The 24,328-nt window shown below is 37.7% G+C and overlaps 2 long non-coding RNA genes across 2 annotated transcripts; both read left to right on the top strand.

Annotated features, from left to right (window-relative positions):
* Nucleotides 1–11,618: 11,618 nt before the first annotated feature.
* LOC110941852 lies at nucleotides 11,619–14,825 on the top strand. Its single transcript, XR_002594460.2, has 3 exons — nucleotides 11,619–11,965; nucleotides 12,996–13,084; nucleotides 14,715–14,825. It is a non-coding gene; the product is annotated as an uncharacterized LOC110941852 (long non-coding RNA).
* A 1,775-nt stretch (nucleotides 14,826–16,600) lies between these two features.
* Nucleotides 16,601–19,815, top strand: LOC110941851. Its single transcript, XR_002594459.2, has 3 exons — nucleotides 16,601–16,955; nucleotides 17,986–18,074; nucleotides 19,705–19,815. It is a non-coding gene; the product is annotated as an uncharacterized LOC110941851 (long non-coding RNA).
* The last annotated feature ends 4,513 nt before the right edge of the window (nucleotides 19,816–24,328 follow it).

The raw sequence follows: 24,328 nt of genomic DNA, 5'->3' as shown, positions 1-24,328 counted from the left end.
GCCACCAATACGTGGTTCTGATGTCGTGGTACATTTTATCCGACCCTGGATGTACCGAGTAGCGAGACTTGTGAGCTTCATCCATCACCAGCTTACGCAAGTCGCCATAAAGTGGGACCCAAATACGCCCTGTTACATAGTAGGCACCGTCTTCCTTCTGTTCTAATCGTTGCCTTGAGCCGCGTAAGGCTTCAGCCCTGACGTTTTCCGGTTTCAATGCTTCTACCTGAGCATCTCGTATCTGTGCTGGAAGACTAGACTGAATGGTGAGTTGCAATGCTCGTACGCGCTTAGGTGTAGTGTCTTTCCGACTGAGGGCGTCTGCCACAACATTGGCTTTGCCTGGATGGTACTTAATAGCGCATTCGTAATCGTTCAAAAGTTCGACCCATCTTCGTTGACGCATGTTCAAATCCTTTTGCTTAAGGATACGCTCGAGACTCCTGTGATCGGTGTAAATAGTGCACTTGGTACCGTACAGGCAGTGTCGCCATATCTTAAGCGCGAAAACAACAGCTCCCAGCTCTAGATCGTGCGTCGTGTAGTTCCGTTCATGAACCTTGAGTTGCTGCGAAGCGTAAGCAATAACTTTATCCCGTTGCATCAATACACAACCAAGACCATGTATTGATGCGTCACAATACACCACAAAATTGTCCGTGCCCTCTGGCAATGAGAGAATAGGTGCGCTGCAAAGCCTATCCTTTAAGTACTGGAAAGCGGTTTCCTGGAAATCTCCCCAACGGTAGGTGACACCCTTCTGTGTCAGTAGTGTAAGCGGCTGTGCGATCTTCGAGAAGTGTTTGATAAATCGTCTGTAGTAACCCGCCAAACCCAAAAATTGGCGTATTTCCGTTGGAGTACGAGGCGCAGGCCAATTTCTGATCGAATCAACCTTGGAGGGGTCAACATGGATCCCACCCTTGTTTACCATGTGGCCTAAGAAGTGGACTTCACGAAGCCAGAAGTCGCATTTTGAAAACTTGGCGTACAGTTGTTCCTTTCGAAGGAGTTCCAAGATCAATCGTAAATGCTGCTCGTGTTCCTCCTGACTCTTGGAATAGATCAGGATGTCGTCAATAAAAACTATCACAAATTTATCCAGGTAGGGCTTGCATACCCTGTTCATCAGATCCATAAATACGGCAGGCGCGTTCGTTAGCCCGAATGGCATAACAAGAAACTCGTAGTGGCCGTAGCGAGTTCTGAATGCGGTTTTGGAGACGTCCTCATCCCGGACTCTCAGCTGATGGTAACCTGACTTTAAGTCTATCTTGGAGTAGTAGCTCGACCCTTGCAACTGGTCGAATAGGTCGTCAATACGTGGAAGAGGATAACGGTTCTTCACCGTTACCTTGTTAAGTTCCCGGTAATCAATGCACATCCTGAAGGTACCGTCCTTCTTCTTCACAAATAACACTGGAGCTCCCCAAGGCGAGGAGCTTGGACGAATAAAGCCCTTTTCCAAGAGCTCTTGTAGCTGCTTTGACAGTTCTTCCAGTTCAGTTGGAGCTAATCGATACGGTGCTCGAGCTATGGGTGCTGCTCCCGGAGCGAGCTCGATTTGAAATTCGACCTGACGATGAGGCGGTAGTCCAGGAAAATCTTCAGGAAACACCTGAGGAAAGTCACAAACAACTGGAATATCCTCCAATTTCTTTTCCTTCGCTGATGTATCAGTGACAAGTGCCAAAATGGCGGTGTGCCCCTTTTGTAAACATTTCTGAGCCTTCATGAAAGAGATGATGCCAACCACAGCACCACTCTTGTCGCCTTGAACTTCGAGAGGTTCCTTGCCAGAACGAGGAATGCGAACTATCTTCTCTTTGCATAAGATTTCTGCCTGGTGTTGGGATAACCAATCCATCCCAATAACGATATCGAAACTACCCAAAACTATGGGAATGAGATCAATCAAGAAGGTCTGACCAGCTAAGACGATGTTACAACTCTTGACTACATGTGCGGCTTCTACACTTTTATCTTTTGCTAACTCTACGACATGTTTGGTGTTTAGGGGTGTTGGTGTACGCTTTAACATTTTACTCACTTTTAACGATATATAACTTGTATCAGCACCCGAATCAAATAAGACAGTAACATAAATATCGTCGAGAAGAAATTTACCCATAACCACATTGGGATCATTCCTTGCGTCACCTCGACCCAACACAAAAGCACGACCCCTAGCTTCATTGTCGTTGTTGTTGTTGTTTCCCCCATTGTTGTTGTTCCCATTGCCCTGATTGTTGTTGTTGTTGTTGCGATTCTGGTTCTGGTTTAACTGGGGCAATCGCGCTTGAAATGACCTTCTGCCCCACACTGAAAACATCCCCTGTTGCCCCGCTATTGCTGCTGTTGCGGGTTTTGTGGAGCTGTTAATTGCAGTTGCTGGTTCTGATTCGCAGGTCGTGAGCTCCTGCAGTCTTTAGCTTCATGCCCTAACTTGAGGCATCTCTGACAACGTTCCTTGCGACACCGTCCACTGTGGTGTCTGTTGCACCTATTACATAGTGGGTGAAATCCCCGATATCCACCCTGCCCTTGACTGCCTGATGATTGCTGACTCGGACTCTGGTAGTCATTTGTCTTGCGCTGCTGTGCTTGAGACTGAACCGAAACTGATCCCTTGCCGGAATCCCCATCCCATTTTCTCTTGTTGTCACTGGGAGTAGCAGAAGTAGTAACAGCAGTAGTGGTAGCACTGATGCGTTTTGGTAGCTTGTTCTGTTCCACTGCTTGATCGGTGAGGAGATGAGCAAGACGCTGAATGTCTTGGATGTTGTTAAGGTTAGCCGATGTCACATGGCTCTGAATTTCTGGCGCAAGCCCCTTGAGATACAACTCAATGCGCTTAACTGGAGGGTCCACCATAGTTGGACACAAGATGGCCAGCTCATTCGACAGTTTCGTATAAGCCTCGATTTCTGACCCCGTCATCTTTAGATGATACAGTTCCACCTCCAACTTGTGGATGTCATCACGCGTGCAGTATTCTCGTTTGATCAGTTCCTTGAAATCTTCCCAAGGTGTGGCGTGAGCAGCTGCCAACCCTAGGATCTGCACTTGCGCGTTCCACCAGGTTAGCGCTATTCCTTCGAGAGTGCCAGTGGCGTACTTCACCCTGCGAGCCTCAGGGCACTCACACATTTCGAACACTGACTCGAGCTTTTCAAACCAATGGAGGAGTCCCACTGCCCCCTCGGTGCCACTGAATGTGCTTGAACGACAGTCCATGAAGTTCTTGAATGTGCAGACAGGTTGTGGAGCGTTTTGACCTATTATGCATAGAATAGGACCATATTAAATACAAAGGTTGATTTAGGAATGTAGGATTTTCAAAGATCCTAGTGTATATCCCATCCGCAGGGTATACTACCTGCTTGTGCAGCTGCAAGTGCCGCAGCTACTTGTTCAGCAATGAGAGCCGTCAACTGGGCTTGAGTCATGTTCACACGTCCAGACATGATCTTCATAGTAAAAGTAGAACAAGTGAGAATGGTTCGCGAGTAGTGCGATGACAGAAGAGTGTAAGCACATAGGTGTTCTCATGTAATAACGAATAGTAAGCAATGTAATCCAAGCATACTACGAGCAAAGTTCTATGTAGTTCTAGCATGTAGGGAATAAACATAAACCTTATTACCTAGGATGTTGAGTCTTGCACGTGGAGCGAAGCGTCGTTGTGGATCGTTGAGAGCACTGTTCTGGTTATAGTCTGGTTTTAATAAAAACGTTTTTCCCATATTAAAACCAAGTTCTCTATAACCAATGGCTCTGATACCAATCTGTCACACCCCCAAAAATCCACACGCGGAGTACCACCGCTTGGAGACGTGACATGACCAGGATCAAGCCACCAATCATATTGAACATAGCATTTAAATATTAAAAGTAATCATTTCAACCCATCACAATAAAACTGGTGTTCAATAAAAACATAATTTTAGTAGCGGAAGCATAAGTATGTAAACCCAATGTAGATCATAAGTTCAAATGTTTAAGCATTTAACATGGCATCCTCTATCCATGTCCCACAACGACCTGCTCCTCCCTGTGCAAGCTCCATATGTACCTAAGGTCCTGCAAGGCATGCAGCAGAGAGTCAACAACTAGTTGAGCGAGTTCACAGTTAATAGTTCAGTAATCGTAATAGTAAGTAAGCCATATGTTCGTTCATTAAGTCATGTATCGTATTAGTTCGTATCGCGGCCCTCTAGGCATGTATGCGAAGATTAGGGTAACTTTCTCGAGTATTCTAGACTAGGTATATTTGTATCGCGGCCACCTGGCATGTGTGCGAAGTTTAGTGTATAGTTCGCGGCCTTCCTAGGCATGTGTGCGAAGATTAGTCATATTATCACGGCCAACCCCGGCGTGTGTGCGAAGATCAGTTCTATAAGTATCACTAGTCTAGTCGTATCTTATCAATAACCCTTCCTCACCCGAGGACCATATATCTAAGTTCCATAAGCTAGGTAAGTACAAGTAAATAATCCAAACCCATTCCCACCCTGGGAACCCCATGCCTTGGCTGTGTGAACTCACCTCGGTTTGCTCGGTATGCTAAATTATATGTGCTCACAAGAAATCAGTCACGTCCTAAAGTATGCACGTGTACAATAATCAGTTTATATTCAAGTTGTTTGCACATAAATATAATCATCGTGAACATCACATCAAGAAACACTGAGTATCACATCTCACGGATTTGTAATCATGCAAGTATTGCTTTTATACATAACAGCAGTTGCTAACTCAGTTAAGTTTTGACAGAAATAATCAAGTTACAGTGCCTGTTTGTACCTCGACGAAACTCACATGTTTCGTCGGACATTCCCTTCGACGAATCATATTTGATTCGTCATGTTTCCCTTTGACGAAACACATGTGTGTTTCGTCGGATCCGATTCGCCAAGAATCAATTTCGTAGAAGGTCAGTTACGTAACATATCATATCAGTTACAATCATTAATACAGAAAACCCTAGCTGCCGTCATAAGAATCATGCAATCATCAACATACATCAATCATTCAACCAAATCATTGAGTAACATACTAGAAACCCGTACCCTCTTCATAACAGTTACCGAATGAATATGAAATCCGCAACAATATTAAGCGTTAACACGACTAACCCTAGTGCAGATTTATCGATTTAAGGAATCATCACAAGGCTACAACCTAGCAGTTTAATCGGGTGCGCAAACGATTGATAACACGTACGATTCATGGAGCCTTAATCATGTTTCACATAATTTCATATAACCAATCACTCATGCTTAATAAAAATCAGAATCATCATACCACTATACTCATATTTTTAATCTAACAATCAACAAGCATACTACACAACGTATATCGAATGATCAAAGCATCATGAAACGGATTTAACGAGCACACACACACTAACCGAGAGCAAGGCGGGTATGCGAGGACTCCTGAGGATGGAAGAGGTGGTTGCCGTCAACAAGAGAGGGGTTCTAGGGTTTACAGATTGCTAAAGATGTGAAACTGGAACCGTTTCATGTTATATAACACGAAACAATGCATTGGGCCCTAACTGGGCTTCGGGTACTCGTGGGCTCGGCGAGACGGCTTAATCTTGACGAGACAACTTGTTTCGTCGGCTGGAGCATGACGAAACGAACACCTATTTCGTCGAACTTGTTTATGGCGAATTGGCTTGATTCGTCGGGTCCTTTCTTGGGCTTAGGTCCGTAATGGGCTTAGTCAGTTAAGTTCTCATGTAATACTCATACAACCAAACACATAATCATGCAAACACAATACGTTTTATTATAACACGAAGTGTACAGTTACAAGTCAAACAAGTCAAACAACTAAACAGTCAAAGTCAACGGGCATTAAATGCAAAAGTGAAAGTCGGAAACTCGAGTTGTCACAATCTGGAACATCTACTAGCATGCAGATGTAAAACACCATGCATGCAGGTTTAAAACACCATGTACAATAACCGTACTATGAACATTATACTAAGAACACATTCTGGAATAGGAGATAGTGCCTTTAATAGTGTTATATACTTATTGAATGGTGTTATATACTTATTGAATGGTGTTATATAATTATTGAATGATGTTATATACTTATTAAATGATGTTATATAATTATTGAATGGTGTTATATATGTGCTGAATGGTGATTTTGCAGTGTTATTCGTAGTGTTTTTATAGAGATCTTTAAAATGGTGTTATATACCTATTGAATGGTGTTATATAATTATTGAATGGAGTGATATACGTGCTGAATGGTGGTTGCGGTGTTATTCATAGTGTTTTTATAGAGATCTTTTAAAAAATCATGTTCCTATAAATAAGGTGGCGGTTATGGAAGGATTTGAATTAATTAAATTAATGATAAAATTACTTGTTTACCCTTTCGAATTAATTTAGATTGAGGACACATGTCATCTCCACAATATTTCTCACACTTCTAACACTTTTAACCTCTTTTTACAATAACCTTACCCTATATATATATATATATATATATATATATATATATATATATATATATATATATATATATATATATATATATATATAGGGTAAGGTTCATGCGAGAACCACCTTTATTGCGAGAACCGCGAGAACCAATGTAAACACAACCTAAAATAGCTAAAAAAAACCTAAAAAAACCTAACCCCCACCCCCCAAAAACCTAACCCCCCACCCCCCACCCAAAAAAAAAACCTAAACCCCCCTCCCCTACCCCCCCAAAAACCTAAACCCCCCACCCCCCAAGCTAAAATGCTAAAAACTAAAGCCCCAAAAAACCTAAAAAAAAAATAAAAAAAATCTAAAAAAAAATTTTAATATTTTTTATGTTAAAATCGCTACTTCTAGTAAAAGTAGCGATTTTTTAAAAAAAAAAAAAAAAATTTTGGCTACTAAAAGTAGCGATTTTTATATAAAAAATATTAAAAAAAAATTTGTGTGTTTTTTAGCTATTTTTAGACATTTTTGGTTGTGTTCACATTGTTTCTCGCGGTTCTCGCAATAAAGGGTGGTTCCTAACGGATCTTTGTCCAATATATATATATATATATATATATATATATATATATATATATATATATATATATATATATATATATTTAGCATAGTGTAAGAAAAATATATATACTACAAACAAATCTAAAAAAAATTATTTTAAGAAATATAATTTCGGGAAACATAAGAACCATATGAAATGATTTTTGGTCACTAAATACAAAGTACATAGGTATTTATACCTAAATACATGTATACTTGTCTAACTATACGCATAGTGAAAATACAAGATATTTAAAGTATTTATACAAGTATATTTATAATAAAGTAATATTAAAAAATATTATTTAACAAAAATTATACATCCACTTTGAATTGGTCAAAGCCACACCAAGACAAGAATACATAACATGGTATAAGTATATGTATACAAGAATTGAATTATATATTATTTTTAACACTCATTTAAATTGAATTATATATATATATATATATATATATATATATATATATATATATATATATATATATATATATAGGGGGCCGCTAGTATGAGAACCAGCTTGAGTTGTAAGAACCGCGAGAACTACTTGATCCGGGGCGAGGTGGACCAAATTTTTTTTTCAAAAACGTAGATGCATGTATTATATACACATTCGTAAATTAAATTTTTTTTTACGAATGTGTTTATAATACATGCATCTACGTTTTTGAAAAAAAAAAAATTGGTCCACCTCGCCCCGTACGGTGTCGTTCTCGCGGTTCTTACAACTCGAGGTGGTTCTCATTCTAGCGGTCCCCTATATATATATATATATATATATATATATATATATATATATATATATATATATATATATATATATATATATATATATTATGTGGAAATATATGTATACACATACAATTAGAAGATACATTTTAAAGAATATATATAACATATCCGCTAGCTTCGTCAACGAGACAAACGTGTGAGACCCGACTACAAGGGGCTCGACCCTACACATGTCGTGGACACGTACATAACACTCGTGCGAGGCACGAAGTCACAAGAGGGCTAGGCCCGTTCGTACAACTCACATATATGCAAAAATATATATTTTGTGAAATATATTTTAACAACTTAAAAACTTATACGACTAAAACATAGTTGATACACAATAATTCCATACAACTTAATACACATTCAAGATGGAGAACTTGTACATAATTATCACAAGCCTAAGTGGCTAACGAATTTAGGACACTTGTAGATTGTGTCACATACAAGGAAAACATGCTTGGTTTCTAGCAGCTTACGCAAGGAACGCAATCAGTGAGTTCATGTCCCCTCTTTTAAATGCTTTCTAGTTTTTTAGCATTCTGGGGAGATACATGTACAAATGGTATGACAAGCTAGGAAATGGAACAATTTAGATCATGTGAGAATAATGTTGTACTTAAGCACCATTAATCACATCTAGACCGAGGAACGGAAGGGGTAGATCTACTGGGTTTTGGCGAGCCCCACTCCTGGTCCATGGGACCCACACGGAAGAGTACTTTTGTGTCCCAGTCGAGGGTAAGCGACATAAAAATCATCAAGGGTTGGATTGCTTCCTATGTCGTCACACATATTAATGTCCTAGCTAAACATTAATGATCAACGATTTCATTGACGCTTTCACATACCGGATTTTATACAAATATATCTCACATTTTAGATATTCATTTGATACAAAAACATCTACATGAATTCACCAACTTTGTTGACGTTTTTAAACTTACAAGTATTTCAGGAAATTAGTGAACTATGCGGGGATTTCGTGCCAAGATAGCAAGTGTTGGAAATCCATGCCATATTTTGGAGGATTTGCTAATTATATACCACCTCCTTGCGGTGATATAGTGAACAAAACCTTGAACTTTAAATATTTGTATTATGTTGAATGACATTTTGAAAACTTGTTTTCATTTGAAGTGTTGTAAACCATATTGTTAACTTTGTGTTGTGTTTCGAAACTATTATGACAATGGCATGTGGACTTTGTTTTATTCATATAGTACGTTTACTTAATCGTATGCAATGAGCATCAATAACGATCACACCTTGCACTTCCGCTTACGAGCGAGTGTGACACATGGGTGCTTTAAAGAGACGATCAAGTAGTACAACATCCAACATGAACGACTCAAGAACGTTGGTCACGTGCACCGTGGGAGAGGGCCTCGAAATCCCTATAATGTGGCTATTTGTGTCATTATCACGATTAGTAAAATGGACAAGCCCTGTGGGTTGATGACATGCATAACTCAATGCATGTACTACACTTCCCACACATCCATTAACCAAAAAAATTCAACATACCTTCCACGACCATAAACAACCCATGGTCCCTAAAAATAGCATGACGCAACACACTTCTACGTTTATCGCTAGTAAGGTGCATTCTCGTGAGATAAGAGATCAACCGAGAAATCCCTTTTTTCCCATTTCACCATCCGACCAACAATGAAATATAAGAAACGGATATTGGTAGGAGCCAATCAAAGGAATAGAAAGGGTTGTCATTAACTCAACATAAACCATGCTTCAAGTTGAAGCATGAAATCTGGTTGTAAATACCAAAATCTATGCATTGGCATATCATCAAACACCTGAAGTGCATCCATAGCAAACATTCTAATTTTAATCAATGAGCTTCCTTTTTTCCCAAATCTGAATCCCCAATAACGAAATGATAGAGAAAATGAAAAGAAATTGACATGAATGATTCGGAGAAAGAAACATGAGATCTTGAAACTTGTGAATTTAGAAAAAAAAAATGGGAGTGAAAAAGAACTAAAGTTCATCTACTATGCAGTGGGTATGGTTCAAAAGGACTAATTGTATAATCTTGGATCATGTCTTTCAAGAAGTTTGAAAATTAAAGGTTTATAAAAAGAAATAAGGGATCTTGAAAAGGATGAATTTTGATTAACTATGAAATTGAAGAATTTTGACAAATTGGGTGGAGAAATTGAAAACGAAAAAGTAGTTGATTTTCCACCATTGGATAATTCTTTAAACTTTTGAATTTGGTTAATGAATATTAAAATATTTAGTTTATCATGAGCTATCGAACAATTTCGTAGGGATTATCTTTAACTCCGCTTAATTACCTGCATTCGATCAAATACAACCAACCTCAGTCAGAATTATTTGGTCAACTCATGTCGCGTTTGACTTTCAAAAAAAAGGTAAATTACTTTTTGAGTCCCTGTGTTTTAATGGTTTTAACCACTTGAGTACAAAATCAAAATGTTTAACGCCCTGAGTCCCTATAGCCACTTTTCTGAACCATTTGAGTCTAAATTTCTAACACTGTTAGAATTTTTTGATTAAGTATTGTTAAATGACCAAAATACCCTTATTGTTAAAAAATAAATTATTATTAGATTTTTCTCTCTTTCTCTTATATATATATATATACATATATATATATATATATATATATGTATATATATATATATATCTCCCCCTTATATCTTTCTCTCTCTCTCCCTCTAAACATTCTGCACCCTTCATCTCTCTCTCTCTCTCTCTCTTCTTTCTTTCTCTCTCTAGACCACCTGCATCTCCCACCTGTAGGTCCGTTTGCGGATCGTCGGACAACTACGAGATCTTGTTTTGGATACCGTAACGAGTGCGGAATCCACGTTACGATACAAACCGAGCGAGAGATAAACACAACACAAAGATTCAACGTTTAACGGTTGTATATTGATATCGACAGAGTATTGTTACATATGATGATATACTAAGAAAATAACAATAAACTCTAAAGTCCTCTCTGTTCTCTCTCTCTAGTCTATTCAGACCCCTAACTTGTGTCTTCTGTCTGTTCAGTATATGTACTGAAAGTTCGACGAACATCAAGCAGTCGACGAACAATCCATGACGAAGATCCAAAACCGACGAAGATTGAAGACTTCGTCGTGTGGTCTTTGGTGAACAAACAAGTGATGAAGATTGGATCTTCGTCACATACACATCCTCGACGAACTATAAAGCTTCGCCAAGTTGGACTTCGTCCACGTTAATCTTCGTCGATGATACATAATTGACGAACCCTTTTAAATCTTCGTCATGCATGGGACTTGATTATTATTCTTCGTCATATAAAATCAAACAGAGAACAACTATCATGAATTCACATTTATATTTCACAAGAAAAGTCTTCACATGACCTCATCATGACATCATGGTGATGTGTCGGCGGGAAACAGTTCGCGGCGCTTCGTGCTTCGCGTGTCGAACTCTGGGGCGCACGACGGAGGAATATCGTGACATCGGGCTTCAGCCAAACCTAACTGATTCAAACGAACCGAGTCGAACCGAACGGAGTCGCGTCCACATAAAGTGTACCAACAAACTCCCCCTTGGACGCTACTCGTAAGGTTCATCTTCCATGTCTTCCATGTTGGATCTTTAAAGGTCTTCGTGTGTCACAATCAGGGAGTGTATCAACAAACTCCCCCTTGAATGATGCTCGTGAAACTTTTGATTTTCAATACTTTTGGTGTTGGTGAGTGATCAGCTGCAACTCGATCATCTTGATCTTCTGATGTAACGCTCCAAAACCGAATTATTAATTTGCTAGTTTGTTATCATGTTTAACAAAAGGGGGTATAATAACTAGGTTAGTAAACCTAGTTAAATGTCTAGCAAATTAAGTAAAGGATTGAAACTTGTGGTAACTATGATGGGTAATAAACTTGAGGGACTAGGATTGCCAAAGTTGAAAGTGAATTTAATTAAAACAAAAATCTCACACACACAAGGTGTGTGTGTGCGTGAGAACGATCAGGAGAAGGGAGTGAGGGGTGTAAACCCTAACCCTCAAGAAACCATCAAATTGAAGAAGGATTTCAGCCTAAACTAATGCATGAACACGTTTTCTTGATGATCTAGCCCTATTAAACATGTGGTAAGTTGTAATTTACGATTTAATGATCTTGCTATGAAGTGGGTTATGAACAATCCATGAAATTGTACGAAATTGATCATGTACATGTGTTAGAATCACTATATAGAACATGAACTATGCAAGATTCTAAGTAATTTGATGATTTTGGATGAAACCCACTTGTAGTAGTGAAGATGATGATATGGATAATTATACATGTTTAATTGTTGTGTAAAATTCATGTATGATGTTGTATGTAATGAGTAATTGTTAGTTAATTTGGGTATATTATGAGAATTTTTATGATTCTAGTGGAACTTGATGATCTTGATATGAACATGTAATATTATGCATAAAATACTTGTACATTAGGCTTAGAAAGTTGTACGCACACCAAGTGTTTGATGAAATGTCTAAATGGAAATGATGTGTGAAATTGTATGCAAGTAATAGGTAATTATATATAGAACGTGATAATAATGTATTTGATGGTAAACTAACATGAGAAGTGCGTTTTAGATATAGTTCATGCGGAGGCTATGTTGAAAGGATGTTGGGTTAGCTAAGTATGAGTTAAGGTGTTAGTTGTGAAGATATGAAAACGTTGGTGTGGAAGAAATGGATTATGTATGTACATGTGTATATAATTAGGTGATCATGTAGTTTAATATGTCATATAATACGATCATGAAATGCGTATAATGTTAATACTATGCTCTACCATATTAAGATGGATACATGTTCATAAGTTGAAAGTGTGTAAGTAAGACAGTTGACTTTTTGAAAGTCAACAATGAATGAATAACATGGTTAGCCTTTCGGACACAATTATAATAGTAGAGAAGTAATGTGTTATGTACTAGATGATCTACATGTCGTGTACGATGATGATTGAGATGCGTGAATGTGGAACAAGGTAACTTTTAGTCTATGCCTTATGTATGTGGTATTTGGTTAATAAAAATGCAAGTAATATATGAATGGAAGGAAATGAATGTTAGTATGAATGAGCATTTGTGCTAACCATAATGTGATTGTAATGACATGAAAGGAGAGGGATCACATTAGCATGGACTCAAGAACGGAACGTTAACGGGTCATGAGGAGGTGAGGAAGCAAGCTTGAACACGGACGCTTAAGGTAAGTGATTCCGCAATCACTTCTTAGTTGTTATGTAATGTTATATGCAATCTAATTATATGTGATAATTGAGGTCATATAGGAATGAGTTGTATGATGTCAATAAAGTATTAAACGGATCTTAGTTTGAACCAAGCTAGGCAGGTGTGATTAAGAAATTGTAGCTAAGTAGTGAGATTGGTTACTCATGCAAGAAATTCCTTTGTTATTAAGGATATAGCATAATTGACTAAAATGCCCTTGATAGGTATATCGGGCAAACGACCTTAGAAGTTGTTTGGAATCAAGATATTCGATTAGTATAATACTTTGGTCAAGCATGAAAATGTGGAGTATGTTTTTGTATGTCATAAACTACTTAATGCATAAATACCCATAACGGGTCAAGGTAAGCTTCTGACCAAAAATATGTTAAAAATAGGTAAGACATCCAAGAATTTAATCCTCTATGATAAATGACGTTGATATTAAAAGGTTCATGAGGAGTCGAGGTTAAGTAATCAGATTATGTTGATAAATGCACGAACGGGTCAAATAGTTAGAAAAGGGTAATATGTCGAATGCACGTAAGTTAAGAAATTCCTTATTCCGGAGGTAGGATTTTAAGTTAATATGATAGAATGTGAATTTACAAGCATGTAGGAAGAAACGGGAGGTTAAACGGGTAAACGGTTCAAAAGTTATGCGCGTTTTAGTGCGTACGGACGACGAAACGGAACTGCAGAAAACTGCAGTTTCTAGAGGGCGTCGCCGACGGGTATGGGGGCGTCGCTGACGGGCTCCAGAAAGTGAATTTTTGTGCTGACGGGTTAATCTCCTGTCTACGGGTTTTTGGGCTACGGGTAAATGCAAGGCCCGTCGCCGACGGCCCTAGGGGCGTCGGCGACGGCCTCCCCAAGTTCCAAAAGCTGAAATCTTGTTATTTAAGTTATTTTATGTATCGTAGGCTTCGGTTTGTCATCCGTGGTCTACGGCGGACCTTCCAAACATGATTTTGATGGTTCCTTAGATGTTTATGAGCTATAAAGCTAAGTCTAAGACCCATGTAAATAATGTATGATTATGTAAGAGGTACGCGTGATCTAGCACGTGTACATAAAGGTATGCATGTAGGTAATGACGTAGGAAGGGTATGAACAAATATAGATGTGCATGTATGTATGTATAAAGATATGTACGAGTGTATGCATGTATGTAATGATGTAGGAAAGGTTTGTACGTATATAGATGTGCATGTATGTATGTATAAAGATATGTACGAGCGTATGCATGTATGTAAAGATGTAGGAAAGGTACGTACGTATGTAGAAGTATATGTATGTATGTAATAAGACATGTATGAGAGTATACACGTATGTAAAATTGTAGGGAAGATATGTACGTATGTAGATGTGTATGTATGTATGTAATTACGCATGTCTGCATAATTTAGTCACGTTGAGGGCTAACGTTATTAATGGTGCACCTTGAGAATGAAAAGTAATGCAGGTACATTATTGAAGCCTCACCAGGAAATGGATACGCATATGAAATGCTTAAAGTTTGAAAGATGACGAAATGTGAAGTGTACGCGAATGAATCTTGTTTATATAATGTGTACTAATGTTATGAATGTATGTGGTGAGTGCAGGTTATACGGATAACGGGCGGATTATCACAAGAATTAGAGATCGAAGACCGAGTCACGAGATAGATTGTACGGGAATAATTAAGTATGTACTATTAGTAAACATGACTTATATTTTATCTTTGTAAAAGATACATTTTTAAAACGAACTTTCAAGTAAGTCAAGACGTTTGTAATGAAAGAAATTTTATGGTACGAATTTCCGCTGCGACTTTTGACAAATACGAATTAGGGCGTAACAAGTTGGTATCAGAGCCCTGGTTTGAGAGAATCAAGTAATAGAAAGTAAATGCTTGAACTCAAACCGGTGTGCTCTCGTAATCAAGAACCCGTACAATCCAAGACTCGATCGAGGCCTAAATGCAAAAGCAAATGTAAGTATGTATTAGATTATGTATTTGAAGGAAACTAATAGTATGTTATGTGCAAGGTAAGCTTAAGAGTTTGAAGAGGATGATCCGTGAATGCAGAATAGGATGAACGCTAAGGCGGGCAAAGGTGCAAATAGGCAAATTAACCCCAGGTACACACTACTAACATGTATGAGTACCGATGTCAAAAGAAAAAGGAAGGGGTCTCCTTGGGAGGGTAATTATTAAACGAAAGACAATGATGTGGTCTTGGGGAAGTTTTAGAAATATGCACGAAACTGAAACCCATTTCTCTGGCATAAGGCGATGATTACACGAAGGCACGAAACTAGTGTGTGAATTGCGCACCTGGCCAGTACGCAAGAAGCATATGACGTTCGTGAGACCGTGGCAATTATTGCAGGTATGTCCGGTAGAACTGGGTAGCAGGTGGGCGCTATGTTGTAGCGAATGCGAAAAAGCAAATCCATTGCGGATTTGGTTATGCTAACGAAGGTTATGAAAAGTTATGCGAGTCGACCGGTTCTAGCGAACAAGTCGAATAAGAATAAGCTACCATCTGTTTTGAACGGGTGATTTTGAATGCTCTAATGAATGCTAGAAGCTTAATCCGTTATACAGATTGAAAGAAGAAGTTATGATTAAAAGCGAAAGACCCAATTATTTGGGTAGTGGAATATGTATGCTTAACTCTCGTTGAGAGTATTTATGCCAAACCCAGTTATTTGGGTAGTGGAATGTGTATGCTTAACTCTCGTTGAGAGTGTTTATGCCAAACCCAGTTATTTGGGTAGTGGAATATGTATGCTTAACTCTCGTTGAGAGTGTTTATGCCAAACCCAGTTATTTGGGTAGTGGAATGTGTATGCTTAACTCTCGTTGAGAGTGTTTATGCCAAACCCAGTTATTTGGGTAGTGGAATGTGTATGCTTAACTCTCGTTGAGAGTGTTTATGCCGAAACCCAATTATTTGGGTAGTCGAATGTGTATGCTTAACTCTCATTGAGAGCGTTTATGCCGAACCCCATTTACTTGGGTAGTTGAATGTGTAAGAAAGAAGAAAGCTCCTATATGAATAGAACTAAAATGAAGTAATTATGATTCGACAACTAAGATGACTAACCTTAAAACCTTGTTGCTGAAGGTAGGTAAAACTTTAAGTTTTTGTTAAACACATGTAAGAAAGAAAAGGTAAGAATGACATGTTTGAAACCGCTAGATGGATTCAAACATAGAAGGAATGAAGGGTATGGATGTTACGTTTAAATCCGTGGGACGGATTTAAAACATAAAAGGATGTAATGAATGCCTTTATAAGTAAGCATTAATATAGGTTTGAATATATAGGGACGATGAACTATTACTAACCGGTCAAGGAAATGAGAAGGTTACGTGGAAGTATGGCATGGGAAGTATAGATTTGTTAAGAAGAAGTCAAACATGATAGGTGTATGTATAAATGGAAGTGAGAAAGGTTTCGGGGACGAAACCTCATTTAAGGGGGGTAGACTTGTAACGCCCCAAAACCGAATTATTAATTTGCTAGTTTGTTATCATGTTTAACAAAAGGGGGTATAATAACTAGGTTAGTAAACCTAGTTAAATGTCTAGCAAATTAAGTAAAGGATTGAAACTTGTGGTAACTATGATGGGTAATAAACTTGAGGGACTAGGATTGCCAAAGTTGAAAGTGAATTTAATTAAAACAAAAATCTCACACACACAAGGTGTGTGTGTGCGTGAGAACGATCAGGAGAAGGGAGTGAGGGGTGTAAACCCTAACCCTCAAGAAACCATCAAATTGAAGAAGGATTTCAGCCTAAACTAATGCATGAACACGTTTTCTTGATGATCTAGCCCTATTAAACATGTGGTAAGTTGTAATTTACGATTTAATGATCTTGCTATGAAGTGGGTTATGAACAATCCATGAAATTGTACGAAATTTATCATGTACATGTGTTAGAATCACTATATAGAACATGAACTATGCAAGATTCTAAGTAATTTGATGATTTTGGATGAAACCCACTTGTAGTAGTGAAGATGATGATATGGATAATTATACATGTTTAATTGTTGTGTAAAATTCATGTATGATGTTGTATGTAATGAGTAATTGTTAGTTAATTTGGGTATATTATGAGAATTTTTATGATTCTAGTGGAACTTGATGATCTTGATATGAACATGTAATATTATGCATAAAATACTTGTACATTAGGCTTAGAAAGTTGTACGCACACCAAGTGTTTGATGAAATGTCTAAATGGAAATGATGTGTGAAATTGTATGCAAGTAATAGGTAATTATATATAGAACGTGATAATAATGTATTTGATAGTAAACTAACATGAGAAGTGCGTTTTAGATATAGTTCATGCGGAGGCTATGTTGAAAGGATGTTGGGTTAGCTAAGTATGAGTTAAGGTGTTAGTTGTGAAGATATGAAAACGTTGGTGTGGAAGAAATGGATTATGTATGTACATGTGTATATAATTAGGTGATCATGTAGTTTAATATGTCATATAATACGATCATGAAATGCGTATAATGTTAATACTATGCTCTACCATATTAAGATGGATACATGTTCATAAGTTGAAAGTGTGTAAGTAAGACAGTTGACTTTTTGAAAGTCAACAATGAATGAATAACATGGTTAGCCTTTCGGACACAATTATAATAGTAGAGAAGTAATGTGTTATGTACTAGATGATCTACATGTCGTGTACGATGATGATTGAGATGCGTGAATGTGGAACAAGGTAACTTTTAGTCTATGCCTTATGTATGTGGTATTTGGTTAATAAAAATGCAAGTAATATATGAATGGAAGGAAATGAATGTTAGTATGAATGAGCATTTGTGCTAACCATAATGTGATTATAATGACATGAAAGGAGAGGGATCACATTAGCATGGACTCAAGAACGGAACGTTAACGGGTCATGAGGAGGTGAGGAAGCAAGCTTGAACACGGACGCTTAAGGTAAGTGATTCCGCAATCACTTCTTAGTTGTTATGTAATGTTATATGCAATCTAATTATATGTGATAATTGAGGTCAAATAGGAATGAGTTGTATGATGTCAATAAAGTATTAAACGGATCTTAGTTTGAACCAAGCTAGGCAGGTGTGATTAAGAAATTGTAGCTAAGTAGTGAGATTGGTTACTCATGCAAGAAATTCCTTTGTTATTAAGGATATAGCATAATTGACTAAAATGCCCTTGATAGGTATATCGGGCAAACGACCTTAGAAGTTGTTTGGAATCAAGATATTCGATTAGTATAATACTTTGGTCAATCATGAAAATGTGGAGTATGTTTTTGTATGTCATAAACTACTTAATGCATAAATACCCATAACGGGTCAAGGTAAGCTTCTGACCAAAAATATGTTAAAAATAGGTAAGACATCCAAGAATTTAATCCTCTATGATAAATGACGTTGATATTAAAAGGTTCATGAGGAGTCGAGGTTAAGTAATCAGATTATGTTGATAAATGCACGAACGGGTCAAATAGTTAGAAAAGGGTAATATGTCGAATGCACGTAAGTTAAGAAATTCCTTATTCCGGAGGTAGGATTTTAAGTTAATATGATAGAATGTGAATTTACAAGCATGTAGGAAGAAACGGGAGGTTAAACGGGTAAACGGTTCAAAAGTTATGCGTGTTTTAGTGCGTACGGACGACGAAACGGAACTGCAGAAAACTGCAGTTTCTAGAGGGCGTCGCCGACGGGTATGGGGGCGTCGCTGACGGGCTCCAGAAAGTGAATTTTTGTGCTGACGGGTTAATCTCCTGTCTACGGGTTTTTGGGCTACGGGTAAATGCAAGGCCCGTCGCCGACGGCCCTAGGGGCGTCGGCGACGGCCTCCCCAAGTTCCAAAAGCTGAAATCTTGTTATTTAAGTTATTTTATGTATCGTAGGCTTCGGTTTGTCATCCGTGGTCTACGGCGGACCTTCCAAACATGATTTTGATGGTTCCTTAGATGTTTGTGAGCTATAAAGCTAAGTCTAAGACCCATGTAAATAATGTATGATTATGTAAGAGGTACGCGTGATCTAGCACGTGTACATAAAGGTATGCATGTAGGTAATGACGTAGGAAGGGTATGAACAAATATAGATGTGCATGTATGTATGTATAAAGATATGTACGAGTGTATGCATGTATGTAATGATGTAGGAAAGGTTTGTACGTATATAGATGTGCATGTATGTATGTATAAAGATATGTACGAGCGTATGCATGTATGTAAAGATGTAGGAAAGGTACGTACGTATGTAGAAGTATATGTATGTATGTAATAAGACATGTATGAGAGTATACACGTATGTAAAATTGTAGGGAAGATATGTACGTATGTAGATGTGTATGTATGTATGTAATTACGCATGTATGCATAATTTAGTCACGTTGAGGGCTAACGTTATTAATGGTGCACCTTGAGAATGAAAAGTAATGCAGGTACATTATTGAAGCCTCACCAGGAAATGGATACGCATATGAAATGCTTAAAGTTTGAAAGATGACGAAATGTGAAGTGTACGCGAATGAATCTTGTTTATATAATGTGTACTAATGTTATGAATGTATGTGGTGAGTGCAGGTTATACGGATAACGGGCGGATTATCACAAGAATTAGAGATCGAAGACCGAGTCACGAGATAGATTGTACGGGAATAATTAAGTATGTACTATTAGTAAACATGACTTATATTTTATCTTTGTAAAAGATACATTTTTAAAACGAACTTTCAAGTAAGTCAAGACGTTTGTAATGAAAGAAATTTTATGGTACGAATTTCCGCTGCGAATTTTGACAAATACGAATTAGGGCGTAACATCTGATTGCATCAATGTTGTGTCTTCACTTTACGGCTTGTCATCTGACACGTTCTCTTCGCTTTTAGCTGGTTCGAATGCAACATCTGCACACGCAACAGAGCTAAACACGTAATGAGAACAACCGCTTGGAATATAGATAAATTAAACAAACGGCACATATGAGACCAACTCTCAATCAACCAACCAACCGATAACAGTTTGAAAGTTTAGAAAATGTTCAGTTTTAATCCGTTAACTTTCAAAATCTGTCAACTTCGACCGTTTATGAAGATGCAATTGTTTTCCGGCTTACAATCAGGATTTTGGGCAGAATAGACTCGAGTTCCAACATCGGTCAATCAAAAATAAACTAGAAGCAAAATCTTTTTGGCTTTTATAAAGTTTATATTAAAACATATCTAAAATCTTTTTGGAATTTAGAATATTTCAAAAGTAAAGACGGAAAGCAATAAATATAAACAGCGATGCAGAAACGAAAAAATGTAAATAAATATTTACAAACAATCTTTTTGCGAGTTTCGAGGGTAAGAGAATCATATCAGTTTACGGTCACGCCAAAACACTCTTGTTGTTCATTTTGTTAACAATTAGATAAACATCCTATAACAATTATCGGTATTGTTATCCACATAAACTCAACTTATCAGATGTAATCATGGCGAGGGGATACATTAAGGTATGATTTATACTTACCGACCGGTGTTCATCCACACACGACACATTCCCGTATCAAGGTATGCACGAGAGTTCATCTTACCGGTGAGTATACCGCTTATCATCCGTTTGACCGTATAAAAGATGTGAGAAACTCACTTATTTTTTATTGAAAACAAGCCCTATGTGATAGAATCACTTATTGATGAGGAACTTGATTTTCAGATGCATGAGGGCACAGGAGCAATTCCGTGAACAGGTTAGTACCAACGTACAGACAAAGAGACGAACTTGACTCCCGCAAGAAAGCTGTGATATATTATAACTTATATTGTTTGGACATGTGATTGATGATCACTTATTGAGGTCATATGCAGTATGTACACGTATGTATAGTATCATGGAAGATCTAGACTTCGTCTCCATTATTTCTCGGTAAAAGAAACAACCATGATACCCAGATGATAAACAACATAAAGACCACATATCTCAGAAACTCGGCAATCTCTCAAACAAAATTTCGGTACTAAGACCATATGCCAATGTGTGGTTCCCACCTGGTCTTTAGTCGATTTAAGTTTATATCACCCTACACACTTTAAAATGATTGTGAGCCTACCGATACATCTTATATAGAGCTGCTTATCGCTTTTCCATTTTAAGATCAGTAAAGGTTTCAACAGACCACTGATGTACTATCATTTTCTCTTTTTCTCGCCAGGAGACTAATTTTTGTTTTTCTATTATTTTTGCGTTTTAAAATTTTTCGATGTTTTTGAATTTTCAAATTTTGGATTTACTCCCCCTAAAATCAACAAACTATGATAAATTTAAAAAAAAAACACACAAAGGTATTTACAAAAATGATTTCCCGATGTCGGTTAACTCATGTTTTACCTCAATGTCGTTTACCAAAATTAAGTTAATCAGAAATGATTTATCAAATTTTGGAAAAATGAGTTGGCACTCTAGTAATCGGTGTGGACCATGACAACATTGACGAGTTTCATAGTGAAACAATCACGTGTGAGGTGATATTCGAGATCAACGTGTCTGGTCAAAGAGTGTTGTACGAGAGGATAATAATTCATAAAGCAGCTTAAATATCGACAAGTATAGGAGAGATTAAAAATTCAAAACCGTATCCTGCAACTGCTTCGTGCATTGCCGGAAATCTGAGTGCTCTCCCAAAGTGGATATCCACCCGGTGTGGATTTCAAGGTTGATTTTTCAGCTACTTCAATTAACCGAGAAATCTCTTCACAGCAACAAGATCAGAAACTTCCAGGTCCGGCTGGTCTTCCACATTACACCAGCGAAGGTCTTGACTTTCTCTTTGAGAAGTAGTGTGCGGTTGTTCAATCCACGCCAAGGCATCCGCACACCCGGTTGGTTTGTTCAACAAACATATTTTCTTCAATCACATCGTGGAGAAATGTACACTGCACGTTCATCTTGTTGATTTTGAACTTCAGACATGTTGTAGGTGTGTACATTTTGATTGAATCTATCCTGGGGACCCGATCAAAGCCTTTAACAATCAAACTTTGGAATGATTTCCATTTTGTCGAAGCTTTCAATTTCTTTCATTAGACATTCTTTTTTTCTTTTTCTCTCTCCATCAAAGGCCACAACTCCTAGATGTAACGATGTTTCGGAGCCTTAAGTCGCCTATCTTATGCATGGACGCCCCACTATCAACAATCCTAAGACTATCAATAGTTCCTCCTAGAACATCCTGCACACTCATTCAAAGATTAGTTGGAGAGGGGGACCCAATCCTTCATTGACTTGGATCATCCGGCATCATCGAGGATTGTAACTTCGATTTCCTGATGATTTGGAATAGATTGAGCTCCCGATCTTGGTTTCCAAATCTGTTTTTGTTTTTCATGCTTAACATCCGATTTAACAGATTTTGTTTGAAAAACCTCTAGTTTAAAAACCTTTTCAACTTCTTTTCTTTGTTTCTTTTTCTGTTTCACTTCTCGTTGTTTAACAAGACGAGGGTCTTGTTTTGGTGAAACAAATCTTTTATGGTAATTGTTACCACGTGGGGCATCAACTTTTGCCTTTCCCTTGGTGAGATATGGACAGTTCTTGACAATGTGTCCATACTTACAGCATTCAAAGCATGATCTCAGCTCAACAAACCTTGGAGTATCATAACTGTAATAGCTTGATGATGAACTTCGTGATCCTGAGGTACTTGGTCCTACATCACAACCGATTGTGTGTTATGTGTAATTGTTTTGACTGTTTCTTTTCAAAATCTTACTTTGTTTAACAAAATCCGTGTTGGATTTGTTTTCGAAAGTTTCAATTTTATCAGTGCCTCGGGATTTCATGAAGTTTACCGTCTGAATCTTCTTCTTGTTTTGGCTTTGTTTGCCTTTTCCCTTTTCTTGTTTAGCGTGATTTTGCTTTGGTTGATTGTTTTGTGTTTGCAATTTTTGATTTCCATATTTCTTTCTACCTTCGGATTTTGGGATAAGATAACACTGAGTTATTACAACTCTTGGGCTCGACTCTCCCAAAAACTTACTAGTAGAATCCTCGAAAACTTTATGAATCAAGGATTGATTGACATTTTTGATTGGGAGATCCTTTTCTGAATATATTTTATCAGAACCAATCAACATGTAAAGCAAGATTACGCTTTCAAAACTCGCAGATGAAGATTCAACAGATTTGACTGTAGCAGTCACAAACGGTTTTGTGGAAGGATCACAAAGAATGTGATTTTCGAGAGGTATATTCTCCTCTTTTGTAACCGTCTCTGACTGTTTAGTTTTGTCCTCATCCGACTCATCATCTGAACTATCACAATCCTCAACAGTTGGAGGACTTTGTTCTGAAACTACAGATGACGTTTCCTTCCTTTCAGTTGAGCCCTCCGATGAACTGTCCGATTTGAACCCTAATCCTGTAGTTACTTCCTTATAATCAAGAGGTACACTTGGTTCAAACCGAGGCATTTCCTCCTCATCGGGCATCTTGGTATAATTGTGTCTCAACGGTGGCGGACACGAATTATAACCAATACCTTTCACATGCCCTTTTAGTTTTTGAACTTCAATGATGTGATCAAGCACATATCGGGAGTTAGTATAACTATCCAATTTGAGCTTTATCGCATCATGCTCACATTTAGCCACGGCTAGCTCCTTCTTTGTTTCCTCAATGATATTAATGTAGTTATTAATACCAATTTGTTTGTTCAAAACAGTATTAGACAATTCGGAAACACTTTTCTTTAAAGTTTCAATGACTGATTTGAAATCCTTTTCATTGCGAGCTAAGGCCATGTTTGCGTCTTTGCATTTTGACAGTTCAATAACTAAACTTTGATTGTGACTATGAATCGTTTCAGATTCATGTTTTAATTTAGCACATTCATGTTTCATATCAGCACAATCACTACATATGCTAGGAGTTTCAGATTTTACCTGACTGAATTCACCCTCGGATATTGATCCATCTGCCTCAGAATCAACAACCTCCCTTGATGGATATTCGGTTCCATCCTCGCTTGAACTTGTAACATTTTTATCTGAACTACCGCTGTATCCCGAACTATCATTATTTCCTAAAGATTCACCATCATTGACATTCTTGATGATTTTGGCATAAAACGCAGTTCTTGTTTGATCACCGTTTCCCAACTGTATGGCCGGACCACAATCAGCAGTAGATTTAGGAAAATATGCACTTGGATCAAATTGAGGTT

This window comes from Helianthus annuus, chromosome 5 (assembly GCF_002127325.2).
Source record: "Helianthus annuus cultivar XRQ/B chromosome 5, HanXRQr2.0-SUNRISE, whole genome shotgun sequence".
Classification (NCBI taxonomy): Eukaryota; Viridiplantae; Streptophyta; class Magnoliopsida; order Asterales; family Asteraceae; genus Helianthus; species Helianthus annuus.
Note: the sequence above shows the minus strand (reverse complement) of the source record. Positions and strands in the feature narration are given on the sequence as shown.